Here is a 17,272-nt window from a genome sequence, read left to right on the forward strand (position 1 = left end):
GAAAACTTAATCACTACTCCAACAATGATAGAAACCTTTAAGTGTGATTAGACCATGAAGACTGGTGGCAATGAGTTCCTTGAAATGGTAAGTTTTACATATTCTCTCTCTTTCTTCTTTCTTCTTCTTTTTCCTTCTCTCTCTCCCTCTCTCTCCTTCTTCCTGTCTTCTATCATTTCTTCTCTCTCTTCTATTTCTCTCCTCCTTCTCTCCTTCCCTATTTCTTATCTTACTCCCTTTGTTTTTATTCTTTTCCCATCCTACTTTTCTCCTTGCGCTTCTATCATGAAATAGCACTACAAGAAGGTTTTTTTTTCTAGAATCAGATCCTTGATCTTGAACATTGCAATCTCTGCAACAATGAACAAATTTCTGCTCATTATAAAGTACTAATTGTGGTATTCCATTACAGCAGCATAAAACTAACTGCAATACTCTCCTTCCCTTGGCTTATATGAGTTCTAATCAGGTAAAGGGTTGTGTGTGTGTGTGCGTGTGTGTGTGTGTGTGTGTGTGTGTGTGAGAGAGAGAGAGAGAGAGAGAGAGAGAGAGAGAGAGAGAGAGAGAGAGAAATTAGAAACTCAACCCAGACATCAAGAGAGAATTTTGATTATTGTCTGTGTAGAGAAACAAGGTCCTATGTCCCTGACATAGGCTAGAGTGTCTAGAATCTGGAAAGCAGACATGCCTGTGGGGGGCTGAATGGTGGCCTCCCATCAATGCCCACACCCTAAACACTAAGAACCCACACAAATTCTTGTTTACCTCAATGTCAAAGACAAAAGTAAAGTTTGTTATTGGACAACTTTATATTAGGGAGAATTAGAGAGCATATCCAGAATTTCCTAATGTGTTCGATTTAATTGCAAGAGTTCTTGAACACGGCAAGGGCAAACAGAAGGAGCAGAAATGCAGCGGAGGACCGAGGGTAAGGAGTTCTTAGACTACTGGCTTTGTAAAGAGGAAATGGGTCAGATCCAAGGATGGCAGATAGCTTCTAAAAGCTTTGGAAGGCCTCAAAGTGGCCATCAAACTGGTTTCTAGGCCTTGGTACAGATATTCATCCCCTACAGAAGTGAACAGAGATCTTGATAGCCTCAGCCTGAAGCCCTGAGGTGTTTTCTTAGGCAACAAAGCATAAAGAGAAAACCAAACTAAGCACAGTGTGAGGTAGGCTAGGAAGATGGAAGAGTAGGAAGACACCGGAAGGAAAATGAGCCCCTCACTAGGGTATCAGGGGGAAGCAACTCACTGGTCAAGAAGCAAGAGCTCTAGCACAAGTAGCATTTGCTGTGAAGATGGACCACATAAAGCATTCATTTCAGACATAAATATGCTATGCTACAGTAGCAGTGACCAAGGCTGACAGACTGAATGTTTGTAACTTGGGTAGGGCCTCATTCCTGTCTCATAGTTTCTGGGAATCTCAAAAGGGACTGAACGTTGTTTATGGTGAAGCTGTCCTCACTGCATGCATCCCTGTAGCCTACACATTTGCCTCATCAATGGCGATCTTGTGCGTACCACTCTGGAACCATCCTGGAACCGTTTAGTTTCCCTAGAAATAGCTCTCTAAGAGCCTCAAGCTCTTATGGCTACTGTGAAGACTACATTGTAAGACTCCCTAAGAAATTCACATCCAGCTTTGGAAGGCGTCTCTATATTTTCTCTATCAATCTTCATATTTATAATCTACCTAAAAATTCTTAATAAACTGTCCCTGCTTTATACTTGCTCATCCTAAAAGTCTTCTGCGCCAAAGCTAAGAATCATAATTATGCCTGAATAGAATTTTTACCTGTTCTAAGAAACAAATGCATGTGAAGACAGTGCCCACAGTTAAGGGCAGCCACGAAGAGTGAGCAGGCAGACTACCTCAAATTCCTCAGGGCTAGAAATAGGCAGGGCATCTCTACAAACCAGAATGTAGAGATCTCATTCAGCCTATGCTAAATAGAATTCTGTCAAGCATGTTATTTCAGCCATGGGTCCAAATAGTCATGTATGAAAGGTGATTTTAGATATGACTTATAATCCTTCAAAGCAAGATTTGACAATGCCAGTCTGTTTCCCTATAATGACTGCATGCCCAAACAAAATCGAGAGGTTTTTAAAGGACTGCAAGTACTCCACCAATATAGTACTCAGATATTTGATATCTAATAAAATATGCAGAAAAGAAATATTGTTCATAAAGAGGAGAAAAATAACTTAGTTGAGACAGATTGAGGAATAATACATATGACAGAAGCAATAGGCAGGGGTATTAAAAATTAATATGTGTTATACATTCAACAGTGTAAAAATGTAACATTAATAGATATGAACAGTAAATATTGAAATGAAATATCTTTAAATGAAATAGTGTAATGACTATGATTTGGAAGCACATAGCATTTCATTAATAGCAAATTATATATCTCAGTGTGAACACAAAGATAAAGTAATAAATATCTAGAGTGGAAATGGGTAGAAAAATATTACAAAAAATGAATAGAACATCTGTGAATTTTAGAGCAACTTCAGGCCAACTAATATTGAGAGTCCCAATGAGTGTCAAATTGATGAGATTGAGACGTGTCTGGATTAGTAAAATGCACATAAGTAGGTGACTGGGATGAATAGAACAAGAGGGCTCTGATATAAGCAATGATTTGATCCACTTATGGATTCAAAACTGGAGTGGACTCTGAAGTGTGTGTGGGGAGGGGGACCGTAGCATGTCATGGTGGCGGATACTTAAAGAGTCCATCTTGGTTCTGGCACCTTTCCTTTCTTCATTTTTACTTTCTAGTTGCTACGTTGCTTAAAATCAACAAGGAAGAAAGAACTTTTGTACTTGGAGATGGATCTCACCAGCAGAGTGACTCCTTAGCATGCATAAGAGCCTGAAATCAGTATCAACAACTTTAAAATTAAATAAACCAATAGATATCAAAGAGCAAGGCACAGTGGTGTGCATCTGTAATTCCAGCACTCTGCAGGCAAAAGCAGGAAGAGCTCAAATCTTAGATTAGGTTGGGTTCACAAGTTCCAGGCCAACTGAACCAGAATCAAGAACTGACCAACAACAGACTGGAGGGGAACAGGGAGATGGCTTAGTCAGTGAAGCACTTCCATAAAGACTTGTCTTCAAGTCCATCATCCATATCAAAAAGTAGGGTATGGCAGTGTGTGCCTATAATTCCAGCACTGCAACGAGGCCATGAAAGGAGGCTCTCTGGGGCATGCTGGCCAGTCTAGCCAAAACAATGAGATGCAAATTCAATGAGAAACTCTGTCACAAACGGAGATGAAAACCAACTGAAGAAGACACCCAGTATTGACATTTGGCCTCCATACATACCTATTATACATAAGTGCCCCCCCCCCGAAAAATGTTAAGAAATCTTAAAAAACAGCTATAGAATAAAAGACAGAGCATGCAGTTGAATAAAGGTGTCAGAGTCCAGGCAAAAGGCAACAACTTTAAGGAGGGAGGGAATCTACAAATCTAGAATTTTGTCCAATAAAAGTACCTTGCAAAAAAATTTATAAATTTTTCTTGGACATGCAAATTTTAAAATACTAAAACTCATCAGCAGGAGGGATGAATTCACTACAAGAACTATTAAAATATATCTTTCAGGGAAATAAAGAACAAAATTCCAGATGGCTCTGGGTATAGAAAGGCGGGTTAAAATAGAAGAAAAAAATGAGATTTAACGCTTTAGCAAATATCATGAATATTGAAGCAAGGCCAGATTTAAGCTGTCAACTATTTAACAACTAGTTCACAAAATTCCTTAACATTTAACAATTTGGCCTCCTGGGCTACTAAGAGTAAAATAGTCGTGAAGAAACTGCAATTGCAAATGTCAGCTAAGTATTAAAACAGTATTCATTTTATATTTTAATTTTAAAAAATAATTTTCAACCAAAATGAACTATGAGACAAAATATATGTCAACCATTTTCCAGTTATTAGACACCAAACCTGGTTTAACCATGACTAACACAGGTCCCAGAGAAAGAATTCTGGTTGCCTAAGCTTCTTTGTGAAAGCATCTCCAGGCCATAGCACAAAGCAACCCCTCCCCAACCTCAGGGAGAGAAGAGCAAATGCCCTGAGTTCAAAAGACCTGGGTGAATCCAGGAAGAAGGCAGGTACATGGCATGGGGCAGAGTATAGGAAAGAGGGGGTGAACACAGGGAAGGTTCCAGGAAGTTGCCACATTCAAAAAGTGTTGATCAAAGCATAGATGTGGACATCTACCTAACCTGGGGGGGGGGAGTGGTAACTGCATGAAAGTGTGAAGAGAATACTCATCCAGTCTCAAAGGGGAATGGTGTAAATTCTCCCCAGTGAGACTGGAAAACCGTAAAATTCAAGGACATGGGAGACCCGTATTTTTTCCTTTTATTGAAAGTAGATTTTTTTCTCACATAATATATTCTGATCATGATTTCCTCCTCCCTCCACTTCTCCAAGTTTCTCCCCACATCCCTTCCCATCCAAATCCACCCCTTTCCTTTCTCTCATTAGTAAACAAACAGGCTTTTAAGGAATAATAATAAAATATAGTACTACAAACCCAAACCTGACATATTAGAACAGGACAAAACCAAACAGAAGGATAAGAACCTAAGGAGAAGGCGTAAGAAACAGACCCACTGATTCTAACATTCAGGAGTCTCATAAAAAACGCTAAACTGGAAAACATAATACATAAGCAAAAAACCTCAGACAGACCCATGAAGGCTGTGTGCTTGCTTTGAGTCTCTGAGTTCATATTAATTTTGATCAAGTTGATTTAGAAGGCCTTGTTTCCTTGGTGTAAACATGAACTCTTACACCTTTTCTGCTTCCTCTTCTGCAGGGTTCCCTGAACCCTAAGGTGGATTTGATGGAGACATTACATTTAGATCTGAGTGTTTCAAGGTCCACATAATGTCTGGCTGTGGGTCTCTGTATTTATTTCTTCTTTAATGATGACTGAGCAAGGTGCCAATCTATGAGTATATAAGAATGTCATTAGGAGTCATTTTGTTAATCCTTTTCATTTTTTTTAGGACAGCAATATTTGGTTTTACCCTAAGTCACCTTGCCATCTAGTTTCAGGTTGGTTCCCCAAGAAGTTTCTGGTAGGTATTTCATCTTATGGAGTGGGCCTTTATCCGAATCAGATATTGGTTCGTTACTCCCTCAAGCTTTGTGCCACCATTGCACTTGAGTATCTTGCAGACAGGGTATAATTGTAGATCAAAAGATTTGAAGCTGTGTTGCTGTTTATGCTTCTTGGTAACATGCAGAGTACTTTCTTCTACCAAAGATACTAGAACGTAGGTGTGAATGGTCTATACAAATACTGGCTCAACTTCTCCATATTCACTGAGTTGTATAGGTGCTGTCTTCAGCAACGGGGCCTTGCTGACAGTTTGTGGAGAGCAATCATCTTGGCTATAGCCTGGGTTGCTTGGGGATTCCCATGGCCAACAACTGAATTAGGTGTAAGCTGATTCTAGTACTAGAAGCTTCATTTGATGCAAGTAATGGCCATTTGGAGCTGTGTTCCCCATTATTTGGCAATTTCATTTAGATCACTTTCATATATGCATACATTCTAGGAAGCTTCTATTGTATTAGGTTTCCATACTATGCCTCTAAAGGCCTTTAAATTTAGCTTTCTCTTAAGATATTTCCTCCTCATCTCCTGCTCATCTCCCCCACCATACTTGATCTTCTTGTTGGAGCCTCCCATCCATCCATAACAACTTCTTTATTTCCCTTTCATAGGGATATTTATCTCTTTTCTTAGTTCCTTAATGTATGCCAAACCTGTGTAGTTCTAGGGATTATAATTTGGTTATTACTGATTAATAGCGAATACACACATTTAAGCAAATACATACATTTCTCTTTCTGTGTCTGGGTTGCATCACTCAGGATGATTTTTTTCTTTCAATTCATTTATCTGTAGATTCTTCTCTCATACAATACATTCTGATCATAGTTTCCCCTCCCAGTTTTCTCCCACCTCCCCTTTTGCCCAAATCCATTTCCCTTCAGAAAGGAGCAGACCTCCAAGAAACTACCAAGCACAATAAAACAAGTCAAAAGCCCTCCTATCTAGACTGGACAAGACAACCCAACAGGAGGAAGAGAGTCCCATGCCTGAGTAATATGCTATTGTATACAAGTACCACATTTTATTCAATCATTCTTCTGTTAAAGGATATCTATATCATGTCCAGTTTCTGGTTATTATGAATAGAACAGCAATGAATATTATTAATCAAGCATCTCTATGGTAGGATAAAGTGACTTTTGGGTAAATGTACAAGAGTAGTGTGGTAGTTTGAATGTAATTGGAACCTATAATTTCACAGGGAGTAACTTTGTTGGAATGGGTATGTATGGCCTTGTTGGAGGAAATGTGTCACTGTTGGGGTGGGCTTTGAGGTTTCCTGTGCTCAGGATACCACCCAGTATCTCAATGAACTTCTTGTGACCTACAAGATACAGGACTTTCAGCTCCAGCACATGTGCCTGCATGCTGCCACAATCCCCAACATGGTGATAATGGACTGAACCTCTACAACTATAAATAAGCCACACCCAAATAAATGTTTTCCTTTATAAGAGTTGTCATGGTCATGGCGTTCCTTAATAGCAGTAAAAACTCTAAGACAAGTAGTATAGCTAAATCTTAAGGTAGATCTATTGCCATCTTCTGGAGGAAACTGTCACATTGAGTTTCATCTTGGCTGTATACGTTTGCAGTCCCACCAGTGTAATGGGTGAGTCTTCGTCCTCTCCACACCCTTGCCTGCATGGAGTTGTCACTTGTATTGATCTTAGTCATTCTGTTGGGTGTAAGATAAAATCTCAACATAGTTTTGATTTACATATGTTTGATGACTAAAAATGTTGAACATTTAAGTGTTTATCAGTCATTTGAATTTCTCCTTTTGAGAATTCTCTGTATAGAGCTATACCAAAGTTTTAAAAGTTGGTTATTTGTTTTCTTAATAAATGAAATTGAATTGAAGACCCAGATAGAAATCTATTTACCTATAGAAATGTGATTTTTGATAAAGAAGCCAGAAATATATACTGGGGAATAAAAAAAAAAAAGATAGCATCTTCAACAAATGGTGTTGGTCAAACTGGATGGCTCTCAGTAGAAAGGTCCAAATAGATCCATTCTTACCATCCTGCACAAAACTTGAATCCAAATGGGTTAAAGACCTCACATAAATCTGACAGTGAGCCTGATAGGTTAGAAAGTGCACACTCCTAAGAATTTTGGTTTATGAGCAAAGAAAAATTACCCTTGAGCTCAATGCCACTCTGCTCCCAACCCACCAATCTTTAAGGCCAAGCTCTATAGAATTAGATTTCTCCCAAGAAAATTTGAAACATTCTAAAATGGAGCTCTAGGATATTTAGCAGAATATAACAATTCAGAAACAAAAGTAAAAATTAATGTGTAGCATTTAATTAAAATGTACCAGGCATGTAAAGAAATGTAGAAAAACACAATTTATAAAGATGACAAAAATGAATTAATTGAGCTGGCCCTGAAATGACACAGATGTCAGAATTAAAGACAAAGACATTAAGACAGTAATTATAACTGTGTACCATATGTTCAAGGGGAAGCAGAAAGATTGACTGTGTTAAACTCAGTCAGGGAGGTATCCCAAAGCACCAAATCAAACTGATGGAGATTAAAAACTATAATGCATGACAAGAAAAACAGACTTGATAAGATTAATGTAGATCGTATTATGTCAAAAAGCAAAGCTAAAAGCTCAATTATAGTAACGAAAGCACGCCACAATGAAGTTATAGAAGGCTAGTTCATTTCGGTATGTGATGTTTTTATTTGCACATTTTATAGAATAAAGTTTACTTTTTTAAAAATTTTAGAAGAAAACACTAAGAACAGCCAGAATAAAAACCATGTTTTGTACAGTACAAGAAGATAAATTTCCTGATAAAACACAGCACAGATAAACCTTATATATTTAAAAGACTGAAAAACCCTGCTGTTGTTTTTTATCATAGCCGTGGAGCAGGCTTGGGATAGTCCCTATCACTATTTTGATTTACATGTTCTGATGACAGCAAGTTGTTTTGCATGTCCCGATTACAGGAAGTTGAGCCTTATTTCACATGCTTGAAAAAATAAGGGTTTGTTTATTCTCTGAGAAAAGAAATTTACTGTTTTGCATTGGATTTTTAATTTTGTTTTGTTTTGTTTTGGTTTGGTTTGAATCTCTACTTTTGAGCTCTATAAATTTTTTATAATTTTAGATATTAACCAAACATTTTGCCTCTTTTCAAGGGTTTCTTTTTCATTTCATTGATATTCCCATTGGTGTGTAGAAAATATTTGGTTCAAATTCAACTCCTGAGTGACATTTGTTCTCATGTGTTTTCATTTTCAGGCCTGCTTTGTCTTTCTGTTGATAGTTCAAGGTTAGCATTTGAAAACGGAGCTGCATTTTTCACAGTGATTTGCTGTGAGGGTACAATAAAACCACCAAACTAGACCACTCCAGGGGAAAAAATAAAGGTCTTTAGGGCTCAAACTGCGAAGATGATCTCTGGGTGAGGGTGGGGCAAAAAGAAACAAAATAACAGAAAAAGCAGGAGGATTTTATAACAGTGAGCAGGGTGATGTTCTTTTGGCTGATGCAGGTTTTTCCTATTAGCCTGGAACTAGATGCTCTTGCCTGAGGTAGCTGACCTTTGGGGTGTATTGAGGAAGTTCTTGGTAAACAGAAACCCTCAGATTCCTGAGAAATGCTGGATTTAGGCTCTGTTTACCCAGTAGCAATCCTTTTGTTTTTCCAGTCAGAATCCTAGAACATCTAAACCAGCACTACTCTTTGGGGGCCCAATTTGAACCTAGCATTTGTATCCTGAGACATCTGAATTTGCTGACTAGCTTAATCATTTCATTTAAGATAGAGTGCTTTATGATTTTCTATTAAAGACTATTGCAATTTTAGAGATAATTTCCTCTTTGAGTTGAATGTCCTAGGATGTTTTTGTTTTTTGATTTTTTTGTTGTTGTTGTTGTTCATGCTGGATTTTTGTTTTCTGGTTTTTGTTGTTCTTTTTTTCTTTAACCTAATTGGCCCAACTGTGACTTCTTGAATGAGAAGAGTAAGTATAAGATCATGGATGGATGGATGGATGGATGGATTGATCGATCGATAGATCAATTGATAGAAAGATAGATAGATAGACAGACAGACAGACAGACAGACAGATCTGGTGATATGGTTTGGACCACAATTTTTTGATTTTTATTTTTATGCGTTTGTATGCCCATGTGAGTTTACGTGCAACATGCAAGTGTAGGTGCCTGCACGAGCCAGGCTACATTCACAGTCTCTAGGACTGGAGTTACAGGGCATTGTTACTCACCTGATAAAGGTGCTAGGAAACAAATCTGAGCCTCTGGGAGAGCAGTCGATGCTCACTGTCATCATCATCATCATTATTATTATTATTTCTTCTCTCATACAATACATCCCTATCACAGTTTCCCCTCCTTTCAGTCCCCCCAGTTTCCCTCCACTTTCCCTATTCCTTAGATTCTCTATTCCTCCATTTCCCTTCAGAAAGGAGCAGCCCTCCCAGGTATATCAACCAAACACGGCTTAATAAGATACAATAAGACTAAACACATACTGTCATGTAGAGGATGGATGCGGTAACTCAACAGAAGGAATAGAGTCCCTAAGGGAGGTAAAAAAAAAAAAATCCAGAGACACCTTCCGCACACACACTCCCTCTTTTAGGAGTTCAAAAAAGCTCCAAGTTAACAGTCATATCATCTTTGCAGAGGGCCTATCCCAGACCTATGCAGGCTCCGCAAATGCTCTTAAATATTGAGTCATCTCTCTAGCCCCTTGGTTCTGAATACAAAGGAAAAGCTTTCAACTTTTCACTATTGAATGGGGTAACTACACTTATACTGCATGGCTTGTATTGTACTAAGATACATTCTCTGTACCTAATTTCTAAGAACTTTTATGATAAAAAAATGCTGAATTTTATAATACGTTTTTAGTCTGTTGAGGTAATCATGCTGTTTGTTGTTAATTCTGTTGTTATGGTATAACACATCTACTGATTTGCATATATCAAACCATCCTTGCATCACAGGATAAATTCCATTTGACCATGGTGAATGATGTTTTTAATGTGATATTGAATTCAATTTGCTAGTAGTTGATTGAAGATTTTTGCGTCTATGTCCACCAGAGATACTGATTGCTAATTTTCTTTCTTATAGTATCCAAGGTTAGCCTTGGTAGATCATTAATTATAATTTCATTTTCCAAAATTTTAAAATACATCCTCTTTGTCAGTATCTTAGAAAAACTATATAGAGAAGTACTGATGTTTTAAAATGGACACTGCGCTTTTGTTTCCCAGCCACCCAGATCCAAATAATCACACAGAAACTATATTAATTACAACACAGTTTGGCCAATGGCTCAGGCATATTCCTAGCTAGCTTTTACATCTTAAATTAACTTATTTCTATTATTTTATATTTTAACACGAGTTTTGTGCTTTGTTATCTCACATATTGCTTCATTGGCAGCTACATGGTTCCTGTTTGACTGTATTTGCATTCACTCTCTCGATAGATAGATAGATAGATAGATAGATAGATAGATAGATAGATTTATGTTTGAATTTCCCACCTGGTTTTACTCTGCAAAGCAATTGGCTAAAGCAGCTTCTTTATTAATCAATGGTAATAAAAATATTCATAACATACAAAGGGGAATCCAACATCAACTTTCCTTTTCTGTCTACATAATAAGGAAGGCTTTTTTCTATCATCTATTTTATTTTGTGAGTCTAAAGTGTCATGTTTAATTTATCCTTTATAACTAAGCTGAACTATAATTATAACTATCTAGTCTTCAACTCCATCAAAGACCCCAGAAGGTACAATATTACCAAAGTAAACAGGAAGTACATTGTAAACAATTTTTAAAGTTCTAGATGACTAGAATCATCTCACTACCTGGACAGTCACCCAAACTTCTGTAACATTGAGACATCTATCTTCATCCTATAGGCCCTTAATATCTGGCAGACTTGTCAGTGAAGCAGGGAATTTGAAGATCTCTTCTGCCTTTTACTGGGAAAGTTCATTAGTTGCTTTCTTCTGTGTCCTGCAGAATATATTTCACATTTATAGTCTGTCAGATACCTTCAGAATCTGACATTCAAAATGTTTTAAGAACTTAGACTTTTCTCAACAGTGATACTTGCCTGCTTCTGGCAGTACCCATCACTTCAGAGAGGTCGATGGGCATCGAAGAAACTCATTATGGATTTTGCTTTCAATGTGACATTTGGGCAAGAAACTGCTCTTGCCTGAATTGTTTGGTTGTGTGGTGTATGGACTGGACATGCAGGACCCAAAGAAATGTGACTGCTGAACTTTCCAAAAAAAAAAAAAAAACAGGGTGATTCTTCAGGGTTCCTGCTTCACAGAAGAAACTGCCAGACATTCTGACACTCATGCTGCATGTTCTCAGTCCTTTAGCATACAACATCAAAGAAAAATGACATATTTTATTTCAACAACATTTGAAAGTTGTTTAAAGACAAAATTAAAAAATGGAAAACAGTAAATAGACTGCAATATGTGTATAGTAGTACATGTGTATATATGTATACATATATGTGTATGTATATATACAAAGTATATATTGTGTCCATGTATATGCATATACATATATATACATATATAGTCACAGCTAATCACAATCTTATCTGAAATAGCCCCAACTTAGTCAAAAGCCTTTTATCTATCAATGGATGAGGAATAAATTCAGAGTTTGTTATATATGCCCACAACAAAAGAATGAGTCATTTAGTCACAACAACATTGATAAATCCCCAAATAATTTTCAGATATGAAATCAGAGATAAAAAGAAGTACACATTTTATAATTTAATTCTATAAAATTCTAGAAAATGAATGGCAACATATAACGAGAAAATGCAAAGGTATGGAGTAGAAGGGATGGTGGAACTATTGAAGTACACAAGGAAACTTCTGGGAGTGACATGTGAGTCCATTCCTTTTGTTTGGCTGGTGGCTTCCTAGATATTTAGTAGGTTAAAATATTTCAAATGATACATTTTAAATATTACATTACTTGTCAAATACACCTTACATAAAACCAGTGTAAAAATCAATGTAAACATGGAAACAACAGTAAACAATTGTGAACACTGGAACAAGGGAATCTCATAATGAATATAATGTTTTAATTAATTCACCACAGTTAATCATAAGCAATAAATGAGAAACCCGGTTTCATGCTGAAGACTTTCCAAAGTGACAAGTCAAACAATTTGCAGTATGTGCTGCACGGCAGAGCTGCACAGAGTCCCTGTTACACAGCCTTATTCTTTTGCCAGATTTCCATTCTGGATGCCAGCTACCTTTTCGTGTGTGTCTTTCCACAGCTACTCTCGACCTCATTACAGCCCCAGACATTCAGTTTGAAAAGTATTTTCAGGGAAACAACAACGTATCAGACCTACTTGACCAGCTCTTATTATACAGGCTTAATTAACCCTTGCCAGAGTTACCCTCTGACCCACTTTCTTTCACAATGCAACTCACAAAAGAGTTTTCTGGACAGTTAACTTTTCTACCCAGGAAGCAGAAAAATCTCTTACTTAGAAAATTAAATTTTTATCATCTTACTATAGACACATACAACAAATGATTTTTTTTTTTAAAAAAAAGAAGAACTTGACTGGGTGAAATGTGATGAAATGGATCCCTTTGTATCCTGACCTTGAATTTAATTTACTGGGAAAAAGTCAAAGTTAAAGTATGTTTTTAATGAGATATTGGGACTAATAATGGCTGCTCAAGAATTGCCTACATATAACTTATGAAAACATCAGTTGGAATGTTTGTAGTGATGAGATCTCCAAGGAAGCAAGTGACGAAAAAAACATATCCAATGACCAAAAGCAGAATTACTGGCTATCTGATGTAGGAGATACTTTTGTATTTGTGTTGTTTTTATTGGTTGAATAAAGAAACTTCCTTGGCCTTTTGATAGGGCAGCCCTTAAGTGACAGAGCAGAATGCTGGGAAGAAGAGAAGTGTGGTAGATGCTATGAAGCTCTGGCCCGAGACGGATGTAGGTTAAAATCATTCCTGGTAAGCCACGACCTCATGGTGCTACACAGATTATTAAAAATGGCTTAGATCAATATTTGAGAGTTAGCCAAGAAGAGGCTAGGGCTAATGGGCCAGAACGTAATTTAATTAATACAGATTCCTGTGGTTATTTCGGGTATAAGCTAGCTGGATGGGATGGAACAAAAGGGCCCCCACTCCTCGCTACTACAGCTATCCACACTTTATACAGAAAAAGAAATAGTTTGAGAAACAAAGGCAAGTGGAATGGGGTGGTATATTGAATGTTATGATTAGAAACATAGAGCAGTACGTGTGAAGAAGACATATCAAGGCCAGTGAAAGTGGGACTTAGTATCGTCATCAATCTCACTGGCTGAAGGAGCCAAGAATAGCAGATATGGACCACTCATGGGCAATCTTAGGGATGCAGAGAGCAGAATGCAGAGTACAAGGGAGGTGGTAAAGTAGAATGTACTCTTTTATGCCAAGGCTTTTAATAGTGTGATTATATTTGAAGGCCAAGAGGCAGAAATCTGTGAAAATAGAATATCTAAGGATGCCAAAGGGAAAATCCAGTAGAAAATAAAAGAATCACCAAGGACAGATTTCACTAAGAAGGGGGTTTCTTTCTCTGAAGAGAGATGAAAAGAAATATGTACGCATAGACTTTCAATGAAGAAGACTAATAAACACACAGGTGCTTTTTCTCACTAATGATCAGTGTGAATTTAAAAACTGGATACAATGATTTTAAAAGTCAAAAGAATCAATAATATCTAATGTGGTGAGCATGTGGAAAACATGTTCATACCCAGTAGGAAAGTAAACGTCTGCTGACTTTATGGAAGGTACTTAACAATATTCGTTAAAAATGTACATGATATTTATACTACAACAAAATGAAAGAATTCCATAAAGCATATATACATTTGAGTATTAATGAAATTTAAGCTATAGCATTATTTGTAAATGGCAAGACATATGGAATTTGTGTGTATCTGTTGGTAAATAAATGGGCAGATAATTTTCCATGCCATGCAGCACGGAATTGAAATGAATGAAAGAGCAATGTGTGGTAACATGGAAAATTTCCAAGACATATTATTCAACTGCAAAGGCAAGTTGCCAAAGCAACATGCATGAAGCAATATGGTTTCTGTAAAAATATGCTAATGAATACATATGCAAACCAGTCTATATGTATACATTGGTTGGAGGTGTTTATATATTGGTTTTTAATGTATAAACACATACATGTATTCATACGCATTTCCTTTCATTTTGTCTATAGTGATGATCACTTTACATTCCCATTTTACTTACTTTGTGTAAAATACAAAAATGCATCAAGAGAAAGGCTAGAAAAATGCACACCTAATAATAATGGTGAGTAATTCAGTGTAGAAAGATCAGGTAAAACTATTGTCAGGAGAGGCTTGACTTCATTTATAGCATGTATTTTTGAGTTATCTAAAATATAGGACCCAAGGAGTTACTCAATAGAGAGACTGTCGACATAAATAAAGTCCAGAAGGGGAAAATGGAGAAAAGAACATGAATCAGGGCCTGAATCATCCTTGGACGTGAAAATGGGTCAGCAGAGAATGTGAAGCCATTAATTTCAAGTAGGCTGTCGTCATAAAAGGGAAAGAGTTCAAAGGATACCAAGCAGAAAATCAGGAGTCGAGATGACCAAAAGCAAGGTCAACCCACCACCTGCCATGTTTCTGCCTATGGTACTCGTTTTGGAGACCTCTGAATGGAAAAGTAGAGTGTGTGATGCCAGAACAGCAAAACAGGTTTTAGATTGCACAAACTGGGAATCTAGAAAACGTTGAGAGAAAAAGAGAAGAGTGCATGCAAAGAGCAGATGCTAACTGCACAGTAAGGCTGATTCTGTGTGCCACAGAGGATAGCCAATAAGAGCTGGACACAGTGGATAGGGCACAGGGCAGATTGAAGAGCACTGGGTGTGGTTAATTGAGATAATAAAAAACACTTGGGTAGGCAACCAGGAAAAGAGCCATCAAGGGGAAAGTCGGGGTGAAACCTGGAGTGTCTGATTGTTGTTACCCCAATACAATGGTGTGTCAAAACAAGAAAAGCATGTTCAGGAGGCAAGAGGCCAGTGGACACAAGCATTACACATGCACACACATACTTTCTCTCTCACACACACACTCCCTAAGATTCAAATTCAAGGCCCCAGTGAGTCACAACCATAATGACAATGACCTGACCTGTCAGGTATGTTTATCCCCAAAGCAGTACGAGTAGCCAGGATGTGAGAGTTTCATTTTCCGTCTCCCTTTGAAGTTTCTCGCTGTGCTCTGTTCAAAGATTGTGCTAAATTCTAATTGAATTATCTCTTACTAAAGGAAGCAGAGACAGAAGCAACTTGGAAAAGTTTCAGGATGGCAAAGAGTTGCCAAAGGAAGTGCTTATGAACAAAGAAACCAACTTTATATGTAAATTGAAAATAAAGTACAAAGAATTTTCCAAAATAAGTTTCTAAATGAGGGACAAAAGAAATAACCTGTTTCTTTTCTTTTTTTCTAATGTTACTTGCTGTGTCCCCCAAAATCAGTTTTTTTTTTCAGGCCTCACCATCCTTAAAGTAAAGCTCCACAAGGCTGGAGGCAGTTGGCAGGCATCAAATATAATAAATGAGGGCATTGAGGCTTGGAGAGCCTGAATTACTTGCCCAGGGTCACACCACACAGGCAGCATCTGGGTCCAATCTAACACCAACTGACTATAAGGCTCAAGTGTTTAATCTGCACAATGTCTTATTTCTCATCACGGGGAGAGCAGTAGGGAGTCAGTTGCTACTGTGTGGTGGCAATGCCTTCCTCCATCTCTATTAGAGCTCACTGCTCCTCAGGCACTGTTCTTAATAACCTTATCCTGTGAAGGGCAGTGTGATGTGAGAGCTTTCCTTATCACCCCCACCCCACAGAAAAGAAACAAAGGAGGCAGGTGGCTTATATATTTCTGCCCACAGTGCCAAGCTTAGGTAATAGATGAGTCAAGATAGCAACCAAGCAAGGTGAGATGTCCTCTGTTTCTGTAGATGTTTGTCGTTGCTTCCTTGTTAATATTTTAACAAGAGGAAATCCAGGTACAGAGACAAGAGATTCTAATTCATTTCCCTCTTCACAACAGTGTTGAGCAGACAAAACCACAACAAAATGGGACCCCATTTTTGACCATGTATTCTGGATCACTAGAGTTGAAAATAATTTGGAAAGCTAATAACAGGCATAGTGTGGAAATTTAGAATTTTGGGATTCTTAAGCATCTCTTGAAACTAAAGGCTTCTGCATAGAGCAATATAATTCAAGGACAGTTTGTAAAGTTGTCAGGGAATATGTGAAGTTAGAAAAGGTAAATTTGACTGAAGTGCAAAATAATAACAAACATTTATTGGGTAATTAAATATCAGCTCCTACACCACAGAGTACTCCACCCCTTGTCAAGACAATTTCTTGTTTTCTCTTTCTGTATTAGGACAATAAGATTCTCTTCCAGGGCACTGGGTCATCAACCAGTGAAGAGAAAATTGGAACCCAAGACCAATAAGATCTCATCAGATGTAATTCACTTAAAAATGTCACTTCATAAGCAAGGGTCAAATTTTGGACTCTAGAAATAAGATAGGCTTTCTAAGAGCATAGTCAAAAAAGAATAAGTTAAAAAAAGAAAAGAAAAAAGAAATGCTTAAAACTTGATATAAGCGAACATAAAACATAAGGAGAGGGAAGAAGAGAAATATATGAGAGAGAGAGAGAGAGAGAGAGACAGAGAGAGACAGAGAGACAGAGAGAGACAGAGAGCCCCATGCTATGTTGACATGGAAATAAGGCACTACCATGTTTATACCATGGAGAGAAACCACAAGGTCTAAGAACATTGTACAAGCTGAGTTAATGGAGTGTAAGAAGGAACTAGAAGTCAGGAGAAGATTTCTTAGGGCACAAGGAGGGCCACGTTGAGAAATGCCTGGGTGAGTGACTTCTTAATTACAGATTTCCCAGTGATGCCATTATTTCATTTGATCATGGTGGGGGAAT

Source organism: Alexandromys fortis, unplaced genomic scaffold, assembly GCF_014885135.2.
Source record: "Alexandromys fortis isolate MF-2015 unplaced genomic scaffold, M_Fortis_MF-2015_v1.1 scaffold_57, whole genome shotgun sequence".
In the NCBI taxonomy this organism is placed as follows: Eukaryota; Metazoa; Chordata; class Mammalia; order Rodentia; family Cricetidae; genus Alexandromys; species Alexandromys fortis.